Genomic DNA, 18,622 nt, shown 5'->3' on the forward strand with positions numbered 1-18,622 from the left:
ACCCTACTTTGAACATCCACAAGCGCTCACAAATGCCTCTGAAAACCATAACAATAAAAAAGGGAAACAAAATCCATATGCAGAGTTTTAAAATGTCATTTAGCTTGGATGACATGGATGTAATTACGTTTAATTTTCCACCTTCATCCTGCTAACATGTGCAGAGCCAAGAGCCTCTCACTTTGGCCCATCTGAACATTTTCAGTGGAGAGCATCTGTGCCTACCAGACATAGCCAGGGCCTGTGTTGGAAGTCCCACAGTACCCTGCCAAAGGTCACACATGAGCTATCACTGCGATAGTCGGAGCTAGGAGAAAGTCTGTTCTCAGAGATTTTCCCACCCAATGAGCAAATCCAACTGCTTTAGTCAAACCATAAAAAAAAAAATATATGATCATGCAAAACAGGGTAGTCAGAAAGAAAATGATCTTACTACATATTGCCTAAGCATTTCAAGGTCCCTGCCCCCCACATTGTATTTTAGTGGTACAAAGGGCAAAGGCCTTTTCATTGAGGGGCTGTTCATCAGGGTTCTCACAGGGTGATCAGAAAGGAAATTACACCCATGCTTCCACTTCTCTCCATTCTCCAGCCTATTTCAATGTCTGACTCGCAGTGATCCACACTGACAGGACACCTGCGTTTTTCAGGTCAGCCAATCACATCATTATATTCATTTCTCTCTGGATGGTCTCAGGTTTTCTAGTTCATGCCCTGGCCATTTAAGAGAAGAAGAGTGGATGGCTGGTGTTCCCAGAGTTTTGTCTATTTCCTCTGGTTATGAAGATAAAACAAAATGCCGCCACATTTTCCAGCCGTCGGGAGATCATCCCTCCTTTAACATCCAGTTAAAAATCGTTTGATCCCTGACACTGATTCGCTGCAGGCAGCTCTATCTCCAGTTTCTAGTAATGAGTCTGAGCAGGTAAACTACCATTTAAGGTGGTTATCTGTCTCTGGTCTCTTATCTGCCTTCCTTGTCAGTCCACACTTGCACCCCTGGCTCCACATTGCTTTGGCTTTCCTTTTTCCACCTCATTCCACCCAGAATAGCAAACACCAGGCTGAAAATTTGGCAAAACTTTCTAAAGACTTAGGGGATAGGATAAGGAAAAAGAAACAAAGTGGGTGTTCATGGAGAATTTTCCTGGAGTCCTTTATGAATAGCTCTATCTGCCAAAGGCTTCCTTCTGCCCTTCTTCTTCCTTAGCCACCTGTCTACACATTGATATATTTCATCCCTGCGATTTTTGTGGTGGGAATGGCGGTGGGATAATCTTACCTTCAACAGATGGAAGATGTTTAGCCATCTCCCCAGCTACTCAGAAAACAGGCCTCCAAGCTATTTTGAACCCAACAAGGAGTGAAGCCTTCCTTTCCCTACCGTACTTTCTTCAGCCTGCTTCAAGTTCATCCAGTAGTTGGTCCCATGGAGACGTCACTCTGCTCCAATAATGAGGGCTGTTTTTATAATCATGAAGTGCATATTCATATCTCATTTTCTAGACCATCTCCATTCCAAGGAACCTATACAAAATCAAAACACCCATCAGAAGGAATGCTTCCAAAGAAACCCAAAGATGAATAGAGAAACCGGAAGAAACAGGTTTCTTGTTTTTGAGACATTACTTTGTTCACAACTTGTTTCCAGGAATACACTATTCTGGACTCATATTCTTTGGGGTTTCACCAGTTCAGCCCCTCTCCTGCTCTGATTCTTCAATTCATGCCAGTGTAATGGGGCACATTACATTCAGTTGCCATTATTTCACAACAATGATATCATGATTTTGCAGATAGCAATATTTAGTGTGCTTGTCTATCTAAGAATATTCCAACAGTTACATTATATACATTTTCAGGATTTTCATACAAAGGACATACTGAATGATTTTAGCGGACTATCCCATAAATCATCCAGAAATATGAAATAAGTATCAGGACAAGTATCGGGACATTGTTAACCACTGGCATTGCAACAAGTCAGACACAAAGATAAATAAGGTATTATCTCAGCTGCCTTCACTAGCAAGGAAAGTGGAGAAGAGAACACAAATACCAATAGAGGTGAAAATGAAGCTCAGTGGAAACAGAAAGGGAATGAGAACATACTCGAGGAATGAATAAGGCTTAACACTGGAGATGACTGGGCGTGAAACCCGAGCAGGATTTGGACAGGTAGAGCTGATGAACAAAGGCTGGCAGTGGGTAAATAGGGTTGAGAGAGAGAAATTTTGCAGGGAAGGAGAACAAAGGAAGCAAACGTTGATCAATTTCTAAGGCTCAGGATTTTGGTGCCAGGGTGGTGACAGACATATCCCCTTCTCTGGGGTTGCAAATTTAGGGAAGCATTTCCTGTCTTTTCCTCGGCAGATGCATACCAGTTCTCAAGGGAGGCCCTTTTCAGAATAGGGAGAGCCAATTGCTCTCATTGTAAAAAATGCAGTCTTTCAAGTACCAATAGCCAGCACTTGAGATTAACTGAGAAACAAATACTGTGTTTGCTCCAAACAAAAGAGGTGTCCTGTGTCATAGAGCCTGGAATTGCCACTCTGAAAAAAATGAGGTATTTTACAAAACATGTGCCTACAATGTAATAAAAAAAAACCCAGACCAACAGTCATCCCAGTGTTCACTGAGCCTCTCCAGATCCTCATTAGTTTTCTCAGGGGTGGGAAGTAGCCCAGACAGATGTCCTGGGCCATGTGACTGGGTGAAGACGAATAGCCAGGATGCAGCTGTGTAGACAGCTGTCTAAGCCGATTAAAAAATAGATCTATCCATTCCCCTTGGTACTTTCAAAGACTCTGGGATTATCACAATTTATATACCAGTCCAAATATGTCTCCTGCATAATAATACAACTTAGCTCTTCCCTGGCAAGGCAATTTTTCAAAGCTCACTGCAAATACAGCTTCAATTTTACCATCTTTAGAAAGGTAAGTAGGAGTTCTAGCTATGCAGATATACAGACGGATTGGAACATCGCCCTTAATTAATTGATTAATTAATAACCTCTCTGAACAACATCTTAGGATGCATGCTCCATGATTTCATGACTTCAGTCAAGGTGATGCAGCCCCAGAGACCTAGAAACATATCGTTCATCCTATGCTATAATTCTGCACAACAGAAGGAATGAGGCAGCTTCAAATTCTGGGTCTGATATTTTTATCTGTGATCCCACAATCTCAATCCTAAATATTAACCCAAGAGACACAGAAGCAAAACAGCCCAGTTGTCCATTAATAGGAGAATGGAGAAACTGTTAGATGTTCAGGCAATGGAATCCTAGTCAGTAATGAAAATGAACAATGTACTGTTTCTACAGACTTCAGATGAGTTCACTAGGGTTGAGGTATGAAAAGATACTTGTTGCATTGCAGTTAGGTCAGTCTGCATTGCCTGCCCAGGCCTGCCTGTCACTTTATCTGTTCATCACATTGCAGGAGAAAAGGGGACTCAGGCCTTTCCAACAACGACCATGGAAAGAGGGCTCTGCCGGAGTCCTTTGCAAAACTTTTTGTTGCTATTTTCACTTCCCTAAATGTAATCTTTTTTTCACAAATTTTTGTGACTTGTAGAAAGGCAGTTAAAAAAAAAAATGTACCCGGTAACAATTTTATTGATTTAAATATTTGTAAATTATTTGGGGTTCTCCATGTATATAACCAATCACCTGAGAAAATTATAATTTGGTTCATCTTTTCTAAATAACAAAAACTAATGCAGTCTATATTTGGAAGATTTTCATCCAAAATGACTGAAATAAAAGAGAACTAAGAAACCTGACCTTTCCAAAGCAAAACAAAAACATCTCCTTATAAAGCCGATGCTCTAAAAAATGGCAATTTACAAAGGTAAACAACAAAGTAACTTGGTGTTGAAAATAAACTGCAAAACCTTAATATTATATTTAAATATAACATAAAACAGAAAAAATATGTTTAATTAATGAACTCAGAAGGCCTAAAGCATTATTAATCTAAGTGGAGAAATCAAAGATAAGGAATCTAGCCACACTTTTTATTATTTATTATAAGTATTATGAAGTGGTAGAATAACCAGAGCTTTAAACTAAAAAAAAATAAAAGAGTCTGGACTCTCTTTCCAGCTTTGCCACTAACTAGTCTTTGCCTTTAGGGAACTTACTTCTCTGGGATACTCACCAGATAACACCTGTAATCCATCTCTACTAAAAAGTTTTATTTATTGATAAATACTCAGAAGTTATTTTAGTTAAAAGTGTTTTCATATGATTCCCATAGCTAAATTGGCTATAATTCCTGTGATTAAAAATAATAATGCCCTGTACTAATACTGTCTTTCAGAATGCCTTTGCAACCATGACCTTTTTACTCCTGACCATCACCCTGTATAATAAGTATGAAACCCCAAGTTGAGAAGTGATTTATCAAAGGCCCCCAATAATATATTTTCAGAACATAAATAGTACTTAAGTCCTATTAAGTAAAACCTAAGGGTTTTAGGTCACATTTCTCCCCACAACAGTGCTCATTTGAAGAGCAATTAATGGTGAGTGATATTCAGGTTGGTACTTTAAGATGACGTCAGTGGCTAAGAAGATACATAAATATGATGTAAGAATGTTTTTATTTGAAGAGTTTACACTTTTTGAGAGTCCTGGGAATGGGAGAACAGTGAATAGCATGAAATCACAGGGTTAGTATGTGGAGGTTTAGGTGTTCTGGGCTACTATGCCCTGTGTGAAGAAACAAGATAGGCCCTGGGCTTTGAATGAGTAAAAATGTAAAAATGCACATGGATATACTGTGCTTAAGAAATACTGAGCTGTGCTGTGGTTCAAAGATGAACTTGGCTGGCAGCGTGACAAGAGATTTGGCTTAGAGTAACATCTACCTATGTGGCCAGGAGGCAGAATGTCCATTTGAATAGAAATCTCCTTGATGTTAAGATGTTAAGATTATCCCAACTGCTGGATGCAAAGACAAAGAAAGTATTCTGCCAGATGAAGAGCAACATGCCAGACACTGATGATGGCAGTGTGAGGCTGTGGGAGTCCTTCTGGACTTCAAAGTAGGTGGCTCCTTCTGACAAATCAGGGTCAAGGTCTCAGTTCTTGAATAAACCTACTCACATGAGTCTGAGTCCATGCCTCAGAGTATCCCCACTGACACTCCAAAGTGGGCCCAACATAGTAGAATCTCAAAAGCAACAAACAGTGTCTGTAAAACAAACATGAGGCCAAACACATACTCAATAATCCATTCTGAATTAGTCACTTCTCTACTTCCAGTTCTGGATACATTTTCCTCATTCTCGCCCATCTTTCCAACAGGGACTGATAATATTCTTTTGCTCATATTTTCTCCTGGAGTATGAAGTCATTTCAGTAGAAGTCTGATAGGCTGCATGATGGTTCCGAAAAACACCTCCCAAAAATACCCTAATCCCTTGAACCTACGAATGTTACTTTATACAACAAAAGTGACTTTGCAGATGTGAGTAAATTAAGGATCTTCAGATGAAATTATTCTGGATTATCCAGGCCATAAATGCAACTACAAGTTTCCTTACAAGGACGAGGGAGATTTGACACTGATAAGAAGGAAATATAACCACTGAAGCAAAATGCTATGCCATTTGCTCTATAGATGGAGAAAGGGGCCATGTACCAAGTTACACCAGGATTGCAGCTCTAGAAGTTAGAGAAAGTAAAGAAACCTATTCTCCCCTAGAGCCTCCAGGGGAATACAACTGTTGGCACATTGATTTTAGCTCAAAATAGCTAATTTCGGACTTCTGATCTCCAAAACTGTGAGAGAATGGTGCTCATTTAAATCACCAAGTTTATGGTAATTTGTTTAAAATGGCAACATGAAAATAATACAAAGTCTATATAACCAAGAAAATTAATCTGGAAGGGAACACAAAATTACATATAACCCTCACAAAATTAAACAGAGAATGCTTTGGATGGCTAATTCTCTGTAGGTCTCAACCTCCATTAGGCTCAATTCACTTTTTATCCATGTCAGTGACGTAGTCTGAAATGGCCCATTCTGCACATCCACATCCTACATGTATTTCAAGAGACAGTATTTCAGGTTCTCCTCCAATAAGAATATGTCAAGCCTTGGACCCTCCATCCTTGAGGGCAGATACAGTGTTTTGCTTCAGACTGCTGCATATGGGGTTGTTTAATAAATATTTGTTAGGTTACTCAGTGATTGATTAACTGTTCTGAACAAGCATTGAACCAAACCAACCATGACATGGCTAAAGTAAACAAACTGGTCCTTTGTTTTCAGTGAGGAATAAGGCCTTTTTAAACCAGCTTAGGAGCAGACAAAAGAGTAATTAGTGCCAAAAAGAAACGCAGGTATAGAGACCCACATAGTCTTCAAACTCTGTGACGTGGAATTAGAACCTCTGGGGAATAGCCCCTCTTGAATAATTTTGAAGAGATGCTGATTGCAAAGACTAGATACTGAAATCAGTGAAATAACAGTGGCCATTGTGGTTAGAGAGTCATTCAGTTATAGTTCTTCCAGCCAAACCGGTCATGTCTGAAGAGTAAATATGCATGAACAGCAATCTAAATCCATGAAACACTTCTCTGAAGAAGACATACAAATGGCTAACAGACACATAAAAAAATGTACATCATCATTAGCCATCAGGGAAATGCAAACCAAAACCACATTGAGATACCACTTTATACCAGTTAGAATGGCAAAAATGGACAGGGAAAGAAACAACAAATGTTGGAGAGGTTGTGGGGAAAGGGGAACTCTCCTACACTGTTGGTGGGAATGCCAGCTGGTACAGCCACTTTGGAAAACAGTGTGGAGGTTCCTCAAAAATTTAAAGATAGAGCTACCCTATGACCCAGCAATTGCACTCCTGGGTATTTACCCCAAAGACACAGATGTAGTGAAAAGAAGGGCTATATGCACCCCAATGTTCATAGCAGCAATGTCCACAATAGCCAAACTGTGGAAGGAGCCGAGATGCCCTTCAACAGATGAATGGATAAAGAAGATGTGGTCCATATATACAATGGAATATTACTCAGCCATCAGAAAGGATGAATACCCAACTTTTACATCAACATGGATGGGACTGGAGGAGATTATGCTAAGTGATATCAGTCAAGCAGAGAAAGTCAATTATCATATGGTTTCACTTATTTGTGGAACATAAGGAATAGCATGGAGGACATTAGGAGAAGGAAGGGAAAACTGAAGGGAGGGAAATTGGAGGGAGAGATAAACCATGAGAGACTATGGACTCTGAGAAACAAATAGGGTTTTAGAGGGGAGGAGAGAGGGGGGATTGGTTAGCTGGGTGATGGGTATTAAGGAGGGCATGTACTGCATGGAGCACTGGGTGTTATACGAAAACAATGGATCGTGGATCACCACATCAAAAACTAATGATGTATTGTATGGTGACTAACATAATAAAATTAAAAAAAATAAATAAATCCATGCAAGCTTAGGGGAGAAAAAAAGTATAACATGAAGAATTTCAGTTCAAAGAGACCCGTTCTCCTAGAATCCAGAGAAATTACTATGATGAAATGCAAAGAAAAAAAACTTATACAATAAGAACTTATACAGTAAGTCATGTTTCTTACTTAATTTCAGTCTTTCATGACTATATGACCATTGCCAGCAGACAAAAATCCAACCTTCAGTTTGACTCCAAGCATGTACTTTTCCATTGTTTATTCAGTTTAGTACTTTTGACCAAGCCCAACTTTGGCGAACTTTCTCTAACATGTAAATTACTTATAATTTTACACAGTGATGCAAAATTGTAAGTAAAGGGGCCCTTTCAATCTTCTGCAAGCTATTTAGCCTAAAGGAAATTTGTCAGCCTTGATGATTTTACAACTGTTCTCACTGAGAAATCTGTGAAACATAAAGGTTCTACTTTGATTAAGGAAAATTTCTTTTAGAAAGTAACCCACAGAAAAATGAAGAGGGGGAAATTGGAGGGGGAGATGAACCATGAGACACTATGGACTCTGAGAAACAAACTGAGGGTTCTGGAGGACAGGGGGTGAGGGGATGGGTTAGCCTGGTGATGGGTATTAAAGAGGGCACATTCTGCATGGAGCACTGGGTGTTATGCACAAACAATGAATCATGGAACACTACATCAAAAACTAATGATGTAATGTATGGTGATTAACATAACATAATAAAATAAAATTAAAAAAAAAAAAGGAACCCACATCTGAATAGCTGAGAAAAGACAATGAATAGTCAGGTATTTTCATGTGAGGGCATCTTTTTCCAGCAAGCACGGTCTTGATTTGAAGACCTTTTCTTTACCTGCTGGATGTCAACCCAAGTCTGGAGAACCAAAGAGAAAAAACTCAAAACTTCAAGAGATTTTTACTGCATTGTTCACTGGCCTCCCCTTCCCTCTCCTCACTGCTTTCTTTGTATTGAGTTCTGATTGGTTCTTCTCAGACTTCCTACCTTGTCTGGTGTCTTCAGTTTGTAGTTCCAGTTGACAGACAACTCAAGCTCATAATCACCCCCTATGTTTTAGCTCTCCTTCTACTCCCCTTGTCGTAACATATGTTTTCTTTTTACAATTCATTTTAATCTTAATTATTAACATTTCAGTGGGATCAAAACTTACAAAGTACTGGGGCGCCTGGGTGGCTCAGTTGGTTAAGCGACTGCCTTCGGCTCAGGTCATGATCCTGGAGTCCCTGGATCGAGTCCTGCATCGGGCTCCCTGCTTGGCAGGGAGTCTGCTTCGTCCTCTGACCCTATCCCCTCTCATGTGTTCTCTCTCTCTCATTCTCTCTCTCTCAAATAAATAAATAAAATCTTTAAAAAAAAAAACTTACAAAGTACTAATCAGATTGCCAAAAATGTGATTTTTAATTTAATTTCTGTGTTGGAGCTCATCTATCTCTCTCATCTAACAGCTTGTTTTTATTTGGTAATTATTTGGCCTTTGGGGATTTCCCTCCTACACATTACACTTTTCATCATTTTCCCCTTTCTAAAAGTAGCGTCATCCCTGATAAAGGGAAACATTTACAGCTCAGAGGTTGGAAAATTATTGCATGACCCTGGCCCCCACCTTAGGTCATTGCTGTGTTCACTGTGGTGTCACATGGATCACCTCATCTGTACTACCCTGGAATGAGATGAGTGACATATGGGTGGTCCCACCTGGGCTTTGGGTATGACATTGGCAGTTGCTGAAGTCCATGGCCATTCCTTCCTTCCCAACTTGATAATTGCTTCAATTATAATCATCCACAGATAGCCTTGTATGAACGAAAATACTAAATACCGACCTTCTCAGAAGTATGCACTCTCCACTAGTTTTGCCTGAGAATTAAAAATCAAACATGATGTTCTTGAATCTTCCCAAATTACTAGCATTTTCTACTCCTCACAACCCATCACATTTGCCTCTGGGCTCTTGCACATCACTTCTGCTCTCTCATGGCACCACCTCCCACTGACAAGAAAGATTTTTCTTCCCCTGTATGAAATAAACTCCACTTATTTATGATAAACTCTTTCTCTTCCTATTCACTGACAACTATAGTCAGACTTCAAAATATTAGTATATTTTTTCTGTACTTTATTTTTTCTGCTCTCATCTTTATTAGTTCTCTCCTCTGTTAACTTTGGGCTCAGTTTTTCTTTCTTTTTCTTAAGGCATAGAGTTGGGTTGTTTGAGATCCTTCCTGTTTCTTAACGTAGACATTTATTGCTGCAAACTTCCCTCTTAAAACTGCTTTTGCTACATCCCATGTTTTGGTATATTGCATTTCCATTTTTATTTCAAGATACTTTTTTATCTTTAATTTCTTCTTGGTTCAATGGTTGTTCCAGAGAGCATTGTTTAATTTCCATATATTTGTGAGTTTTCCAGTTTTCTTCATTATTCATTTCTAGTTTCATATCATTGTGGTCAGAGAAGATACTTGGTATGATTTCAATCTTCTTGGATTTGCTAAGGCTTGTTTAGTGGACTAACATATTGTCTATCCTAGAAGATGTCCCATGTACACTTGAGAAGAATGTGTATTCTGCTGTTGTCAGATAGAATGCTCTATATATGTCTATTAGGTTCATTTGTTCTATAATGTTGTTCAAAGCTGCTGGTTCCTTATTGATTCTCCGTCTGGATGATCTACCCATTATTGATAGTGGGGTGAAATCCACTGGTGATTAAGTGTTTTAAGGGGAGAGAGAAAAGAGGTGATTAAAGGCTGGTGGCTTGAGAGAGGGGACAACTGGCAAGAAGAGGTATGTCAACGGGTTTTAGTTATGGACTGTGCTGAGGGGCATGTTAGGCAAAATGGCTCTTCTATGTCTCCTACCATCTGCTCAATAAAATCTATGTCTTTCATTAATGTTTCTGAGGGGAGTAAATTTTAGCAGTGGAATGTCAAGAATTGCTGGGTCTACCAAATTTCTGGGTGCCACTGGTTACTGGGCCAAAACAGTCAACCCAATACTTCAGTGACAAAAATTTTCTATCTTGAGAATCTATCAATATCATATTATACTTCTTTCATATCTTACTACATTTATACCAGGAATGGGGACATATTAGACAATAAAAAATGCTTTGCAAGTTAACTTAATTACATTAGTTTTTTTTAAGGGATTTTTAAACAATGAGTACTTTGCTGAAATAAAATATTACAGAGTTCACCCATACAAGAGGAAGAGCTGTGTGAGTGTAGAAATAAGTGTAATATCTCTATACTATTTGATTGCTTATAACAGGGAAGGATCAGAATGAAAACACAATTTCACCCTTAAAACCACAATGCTTTCATTTCTATTACAGAAATTGATGAAATTTCATTATAGAAGATACAACACACACAGTAAGAAGATCCATGACCTACACCCGACTTATCTTCTCTACCAGTCCTTCAGAAACCATTTCTTCTAAATCCCTATGGTCAATGACATATTTTCTCTGAATTCCTAGCAAAGACTTTGCCTAGCAGAGTATTAAATATTACTTTTTGGTTGAACAAGTCTTTAACCACCTAAGTGCACAATTTTCCAATTACCTTTTCAGAAATGATGCGCAGGAATAATCCAACTAGAAGGTGAAACCTTAGCTCTTTCACTGATGTGAAATTGATTGCTTCCTTTGTTCCCAGTGATATTTTTCTTAAAAGAAAAAGGCAAATCATTTTAAGTGCTGAATTGACAGCCTTGAGACTAGAGTGCTAATAGACATTCATTTGCTAAAAGATAATATAAAGTAGATGTAAAGATAAAGCAAACTTCCCTATGGCAGAAATTAAAATGCCTGAAACAAATTGGTACCGACAGCTGGGTGTTCTTAATTTCTAATGCTGGGCCAATCACCTCACCCAGAAAAGTATGAACTCTTAATATGCAGGGTTGAACTCCGCCTAAAACACCTCAGTAATTTGTTTTAGAGTCCTACTTCTTCCTCAGCTCCCAGTACTGACTGACCAAAGTTGCAAAATTTAGATCTATTTGCTACACTTCATATTGCTTTCACATGAATATTGCCAATAATGAAGCATTAGATCTCTGGATAGTTGAACAGATCCTGATGTTAACACAGAAATGACTGGACACTCATTGATGGTACCGTTTAAGAGCCAATCCAAATGCTTTTTAGATTTTTTTATATTAAAAATCACTTAAGGGTGCCTGGGTGGCTCAGTTGGTTAAGCGACTGCCTTCGGCTCAGGTCATGATCCTGGAGTTCCTGGATCGAGTCCCGCATCGGGCTCCCTGCTCGGCAGGGAGTCTGCTTCTCCCTCTGACCCTCCCCCCTCTCATGTGCTCTCTCTCTCATTCTCTCTCTCTCAAATAAATAAATAAAATCTTTAAAAAAAAAAGTCACTTAAAATACATGCTTGAAATAAGTAGCATGCCTATCTGACTTTTTTTGGATACTATCAAAGATAAAGAGCTCTTTGAAACACAATCTGTTTACAACAGGTCAAAAGGAAATCAAACAATATAAACTTTATTAGGAATAAATGCCAAAATTTGTTCTTAAGTTATAAGACCAATCAGAGGCACAAATTAGAATCTGGATCATGCGAAGGTCATACGAAAAAGGTTTAAGAATTTCAAGCACAAGGAACTTCATAAAGTTTAGTGGCTTTTGGAAAAGGTGAAGTTGGTGGAAGCAGTTTGTTAAAATCATAACACCCAGGAAGGCACTCCCAGAAACAGTCCACACTGTGTTGTGATTCAGTCCCCAACCAAGAGGGCATGTTCCATTCTAGCTGCTGTGTTAAAGGGAATTCTTACATTCCATGGAATCCATCCAGAGATAAGGGTGGTAAGAATATTTATACTAAATAGAAGACTAAATTAGACCATGTTATTGTCTACAAATTATAGTACAAATAGCCAACATTTACAGAATGCTAACCTGTGCCAGACATTGTATTAGACACTTTGTATGCCTCATCTCAATTAGCAAAAGTTTTAACCACCTACTATTACTACAGATAGTGGTAGTTACCACCCTAGAACTTGATACTAGTATCAATCTGCATTTTCCAGAAGAGAAAACCAAAGGAAAGATAAAGTAACTTCTGTAGTGTGTAAAAGACCACCACGAGGAAGACAGATTCAAGTTGTTCCACTTGGCTAACAAGAATACAGCTAAGACTAAAAGTAAGAGCTGTAGGGAGGCGGCACATAGCTATGTGAAAGGAAAAAGGCTTTAAGGGCTGAATCTCTCTAAAGGCTCATCTGCTGTTTCTGGGAGGTTGTTCAAGAGCAGCTGAATAGCCCCTGAACAGTGATGCATGAAGAAAACATCTGCTAAAGACCCACCACTTCTCTAACCCCGGCCCACACCCTAGTTTTTTATGATTCTAAGAAAATCATCAGCATTTTGATGTCATATGAATCAACCTATTGAACAAAATGTGATTTCTGTACAGATTTCCTGACACCCCTTTCTAAGTTTGATGGAGACAGAGAAGGAGATAGGAGATTCATACATGTTGGGTTATGCTGCAAGAATGTGAAGAGCCATGGTATGCAATGGCAAAATAGAGACACAACCCGACCTCTTTCTATCTTTATTCCCGGTCTACTGTAAGAATACAATCCTTCCTGAAGAGCATTTTGCACCCATAACTCCTAGCATTATGTAGTTCCTTGCCTGAACAAAAAAGAATGATAAATTTCTAGCATGGTGTCAGTTTGAAAAGATAGTTAGCAGGCTCTGGGCTTGGCGCCAGTTTGTTTCCAGAGAACAATAAAACCTTTTGAGAGGAGAAAAAAAAGAGCCCACAAATTCTCTGCGTTTAAACAGTTGGCATTTCTCTCAATATTTTAACTGCCCTAGTCCTGTTATGGAATGTGATTCATTTTATTAATAATATTTTTAGCACTCCAGCCTCTAGCTACCAAAGGTCAGTGTATTTTAATAAGATGTTTCAATTTTCTCTAACATAAATGCTTCCAGAAAAAACTAAATTCTTCCTTTCTGGTCAATTACCTATAAGAAGTTAAATACAAGACCCTTTGTTTCCTGGTAGGCAGTAAAAGGAGGATACAATTTTCAGGAAGCCCATCAAACTCTGTTTCAACTAAAGTAACTTTCTCAAGGTCCAAAAGGTCACCTTCTGAAAGGGAAGTTGCATTGTTCTTCCTGGCTACAAGGAACAGAGCTAAGACCAATGTGTAGAAGTCCCAGGCAAGAGAACAAGTAAAGCAGCTGACTGGGAAGTGAGTGGATTGGTCCTTCTCTGGCTTTCCTTCTGGATCCCCCATACTCTCCTTGTGCCCAAGAGAGCAGACTGGATGGCCCCCCACACACCTCAGTGCTTTTTATATGAAATAAGGTCGATAATGTGACAACACAGTGGTGTGACTTGACCACAGTGCAAGTAGGATGATGAGAAAAATAAATCCCCTCCTATCTGCATCCCTTGTTTTTCCTTCTCTTCTATCTTTTCCTCTCAGTTTTAAAATTCTGCCATCTGTCTCCATTAGTTCCACAGCAATACAATATCAGAGTTAAGGTTAGCAGTGATGAAAAATAAGAAAAATTTTTTTTGCTAAGAAATTATTTCTCGTTAAGAATTACATATAGTGTTAAATTAGGTAATCTTACTATAAAGATTAATAAATTTATTTATGTCCTTGAAGAGCCCCGAGTATGTGTGACATAAAGGTACAAATGGATAACTATAAAACAGTTCAGTAAGTATAATGTTAGTGATAAGCAGGAATTATAGAAGGAATAAGGGTACCTCACAGTGTCAAAGAAAGGGACTCAGGGAAAGAGCCTTAGAAGCCTTCACAAGCACCGATTCTTATGTTTTAAAATTTGTTTATTCTCATTGTAAGTAAGTTCTAAGTCCATGGAAAACAAAATCAGAAGGTACAAATGAGAAGAGAGTGAAGGTTAAGTATCCCTCCTACTTTGTGACTTAGAGCCTCCCAGTTTCCCTCCCAGATTTTCTGCATGTCCTTCCAGAACACTCCATGCATTTAAAAATATATATTTTTACTATGAATGAAAGCATAGTGAATAGCAGCATTGTCCAAAAAAATATAATTTCTAGCCACATACATAATTCTAAATTTTTTAGAAGCCACAGTAAAGAGAGTAAAAAGAAACAAGTGCAATTAATTTTAATATTTTAAGACTGCATACTCAAAATAATTTCAATGTGTAACACATTTTTTAAATTATTGAGAGTTTTTTTTGTTTTTCTGTACCAAGTTTTCAAAACCTAGTATGTATTTTATACTTATAGTTAATCTTGAAGAGTGAATTTTCACCTGAAATACTTGCTTTGCACTTAGACTTTATAAAAATTAACAGGTAAGGGGGAGATGGCAGAGGAGCAGGAGACCTAAATTTCGTCTGGTCCCAGGAATTGAGCTGGATAGGGATCAAACCATTCTGAACACCTACAAACTCAACAGGAGATCGAAGAAAAGAATAGCAGCAACTCTCTGAACAGAAAAGCGACCACTTTCTGGAAGGCAGGATGTGCAGAGAAGTGAATCCGAGGCGACATTCTGGAAGATAGATGGCAGGGGAGGGGGCCTCCATCAGCCGTTATTGGCAAGTGATAGAGCAGCGCAGCACAAAATAGGAACTTTTAGAAGTCTGCTCTGCTGAGGGACGTCGCTCCAGTGGCTAAGCGGGGGGTGGAACACTCTTGGGGACAGTGTGGCCTCAGGACCCTCGGGGTCACAGAAAGACTGGGGGTGCCTGAGTGCAGCAGAGCTCCCAGGTGTCAGAGTGGGAAAGCCGGCTACAGAGACAGAGCCGAGGTGTGGGCTCTCAGCTCAGGGTTGCTGTAAACCGTGATCCCCGGCACAGTCGGGCCACTGCTTCTCCAGCAGGGACCCAACAAGCAGTAGATCTAGGGAGACTCCCCTTCCTTCCCCAGGAAGAGCCGCGTGGGAGCGCACTGCAGGGATCTGCTGGGGTTGGAGACTCCAAACGGGGTTGTGCGCCAGAGATAGAAACGCTCGGTCACAGGCCGGGTGAGCACAGAGTGTGGCCGGAGACCAGGAGATGGGAGTGACTGACTGCTTTTCTCTGGGGGCTCACTGAGGAGCAGGACCCCGAGTTCTTGGCTCCTCTGGGGCAGAGACTGAGAGGCCGCTATTTACACTCTCGTTCTCCAAAGCTGTACAGAAAGCTTGCAGGGAACAAAAGCTATGAGAGCAAACCCGAGCAGATTACTTAGCCCGGACCCGGCAAGGACGGGGCAATTCCACCTCCAGCAAAGATATTTGGGAACCATGGCAACAGGCCCCTCCCCCAGAAGATCAGCAAGAAGAGCCAGCCAAGACCAAGTTTACCGATCAATGAGAATGGCAGAACTCTGGCACTATGGAAACATAGCACATAGAATTCATGGCTTTTTTTCCCCCCTGATTCTTTAGTCTTTCAAAGTTAATTTTTTTAAAGTTCTTTTTTTCTTTTTCTTTTTTCTCTTTGAATTTTTCTTTTTCCCTTTTTCAACAAACGTTTTATCAATCCATTTTCAAAAATCTTTTATTTTTCATTTTTAGAGTCATATTCTATCCCTTCATAGTAGTTAACCTTATTTTTGGTATATATACATATATATATGTTGTTCTATCTTTAAAATTTTGGGATACAGTATCTTCTAACAAACCAAAATATACCCTAAATCTCTAGTGTATGGCTTTGTTCTAGTCTCCTGCCTGATCACATTTGCTCCCCCCCTTTTTTTAATTTCTCTTCTTTCTTTTGTCAACCAACTTATCAATTCCTTTTATAAAATCTTTTATAATTTTCATCTTTACAGTCATATTCTATCCTTTCATCAGTATTTATCCTTATTTTTGTACATATATAAGCTTCTCTTTCTTTAAAAATTTGGGAGACAATTTCTTCTAACAGACCAAAATACGCCCAAAATCTAGTGTGTAGCACACTGATTTATTCACCAGCCTGATCATATTTGATCATATTCTTTTTTTTTTTAATCTTTTTTGTTTTCTTTTTTCTTTCTTTCCCTTTCTTTCCCCCCAGTTTCAGGTCTCTTCTGATTTGTTTAGTGTATATATTTCTGGGGTCATCGTTACCCTGTTAGCATTTTCTTCTCTCATTCATCTATTCCACCCTGGACAAAATGACAACATGGAAAAAAATCACCTCAAAAAAAAGAAAAAGAGGCAGTATCAACTGCTAGGGACCTAATCAATACAGACATTAGTAAGATATCAGAACTAGAGCTCAGATTGACAATTATAAAGATACTAGCTGGGCTTGAAAAAAGCATGGAAGATATTAGAGAAACCCTTTCTGGAGAAATAATGAACAAGTCGAAATCAAAAAGGCTATTAATGAGGTGCAATAAAAAAATGGAGGCTCTAACTGCTACGATAAATGAGGCAGAAGACAGAATTAGTGATACAGAAGACCAAATGATGGAGAATAAAGAAGCTGAGAAAAAGAGAAATAAACAACTACTCGATCACGAGGGCAGAATTCGAGATAGAAATGATACCATAAGACAAAACAATATTAGAATAATTGGGATCCCAGAAGAAGAAGAAAGAGTGAGAGGGGCAGAAGGTATACTGGAGCAAATTATAACAGAGAACTTCCCTAATCTGGGGAAGGAAACAGGCATCAAAATCCAGGAGGCACAGAGAAAACCCCTCAAAATCAATAAAAATAGGTCAACACCCTGACATCTAATAATAAAACATACAAGTCTCAGAGACAAAGAGAAAATCCTGAAAGCAGTTCGGGAGAAGATCTGTAACCTACAATGGTAGAAACATTACACTGGCAACAGATCTATCCACAAAGACCTGGCAGTCCAGAAAGGACTGGCATGATATATTCAGAGCACTAAATGAGGAAAAAAATATGCACCCAAGAATACTATATCCAGCTAGGCTGTCATTGAAAATAGAAGGAGAGACAAAAACCTTCCAGGAGAAACAAAAACTAAAGGAATTTGCAAACATGAAAGCAGCCCTACAAGAAATATTGAAAGGGGTCCTCTAAGGAAAGAGAGAGCCTAAAAGTAACATAGACCAGAAAGGAACACAGACAATATACGGTAACAGTCACCTTACAGGCAATACAATGGCATTAAATTCATATCTTTCAATAGTTACCCTGAATGTAAATGGGCTCAATGCCCCAATCAAAAGACACAGGCTATCAGATTGGTTAAAAAAAACAAGACCCATCAATATGCTGCCTGCAAGAGACTCATTTTAGACCCAAAGACACCTCCAGATTGAAAGTGAGGGGGTAGAAAACCATTTACCATGCTCATGGACAACAGAAGAAAGCTGGGGTGGCAATCCTTATATCAGAGAAATTAGATTTTAAACCAAAGACTATAACAAGGGATGAGGAAGGACACTATATCATACTTAAAGGGTCGATCAAACAGGAAGATCTAACAATTATAAATATCTATGCCCCTAACATGGGAGCAGCCAATTACACAAGCCAATTCTAACAAAAGGAAAGAAACACATCGACAACAATACAATAATAGTAGGGGACTTTAACACCACCCTCACTGAAACAGATCATTTAAGCAAAAGATCAACAAGGAAATAAAGACTTTAAATGACACATTGGACCAAATGGACTTCACAGATATATTCAGAACATTCTATCCCAAAGCAACGGAATACACATTCTTCTCTGGTGCCCAGATGATCACATCCTAGGTCACAAACCAGGTCTCAGCTGGTACCAAAAGACTGGGATCATTCCCTGCGTATTTGTGGACCACAATGCTTTGAAACTAGAACTCAATCACAAGAGGAAGGTCGGAAAGAATTCAAATACATGGAGGCTAAAGAGCACCCTACTAAAGAATCAATGGGTCAACCAGGACATTAAAGAAGAATTTTAAAAATTCATGGAAACAAATGAAAATGAAAACACAAATGTTCAAAATCTTTGGGATGCAGCAAAATCAGTCCTAGGAGGAAAGTATATAGCAATACAAGCCTTTCTCAAGAAACAAGAAAGGTCTCAAATACACAACCTAACCCTACACCTAAAGGAGCTGGAGAAAGAACAGCAAATAAAGCCTAAACCCAGCAGGAAAAGAGAAATAATAAAGAGCAGAGCAGAAATCAATGAA

The 18,622-nt window shown here is 39.0% G+C and overlaps 1 long non-coding RNA gene across 1 annotated transcript in view; it reads right to left on the reverse strand.

Moving 5' to 3' along the window:
- Positions 1-18,622, reverse strand: part of LOC115939789 (uncharacterized) — a 292,461-nt gene that overhangs the window by 182,126 nt on the left and 91,713 nt on the right. Inside the window, exon 2 of the long non-coding RNA XR_014139628.1 lies at positions 1,385-1,527. This is a non-coding gene — a long non-coding RNA (uncharacterized LOC115939789). The remainder of the gene's footprint in view (positions 1-1,384; positions 1,528-18,622) is intronic.

The sequence above is a fragment of the Leptonychotes weddellii genome, chromosome 13 (assembly GCF_054177405.1).
Source record: "Leptonychotes weddellii isolate Sample4059 chromosome 13, ASM5417740v2, whole genome shotgun sequence".
Taxonomy (NCBI): domain Eukaryota; kingdom Metazoa; phylum Chordata; class Mammalia; order Carnivora; family Phocidae; genus Leptonychotes; species Leptonychotes weddellii.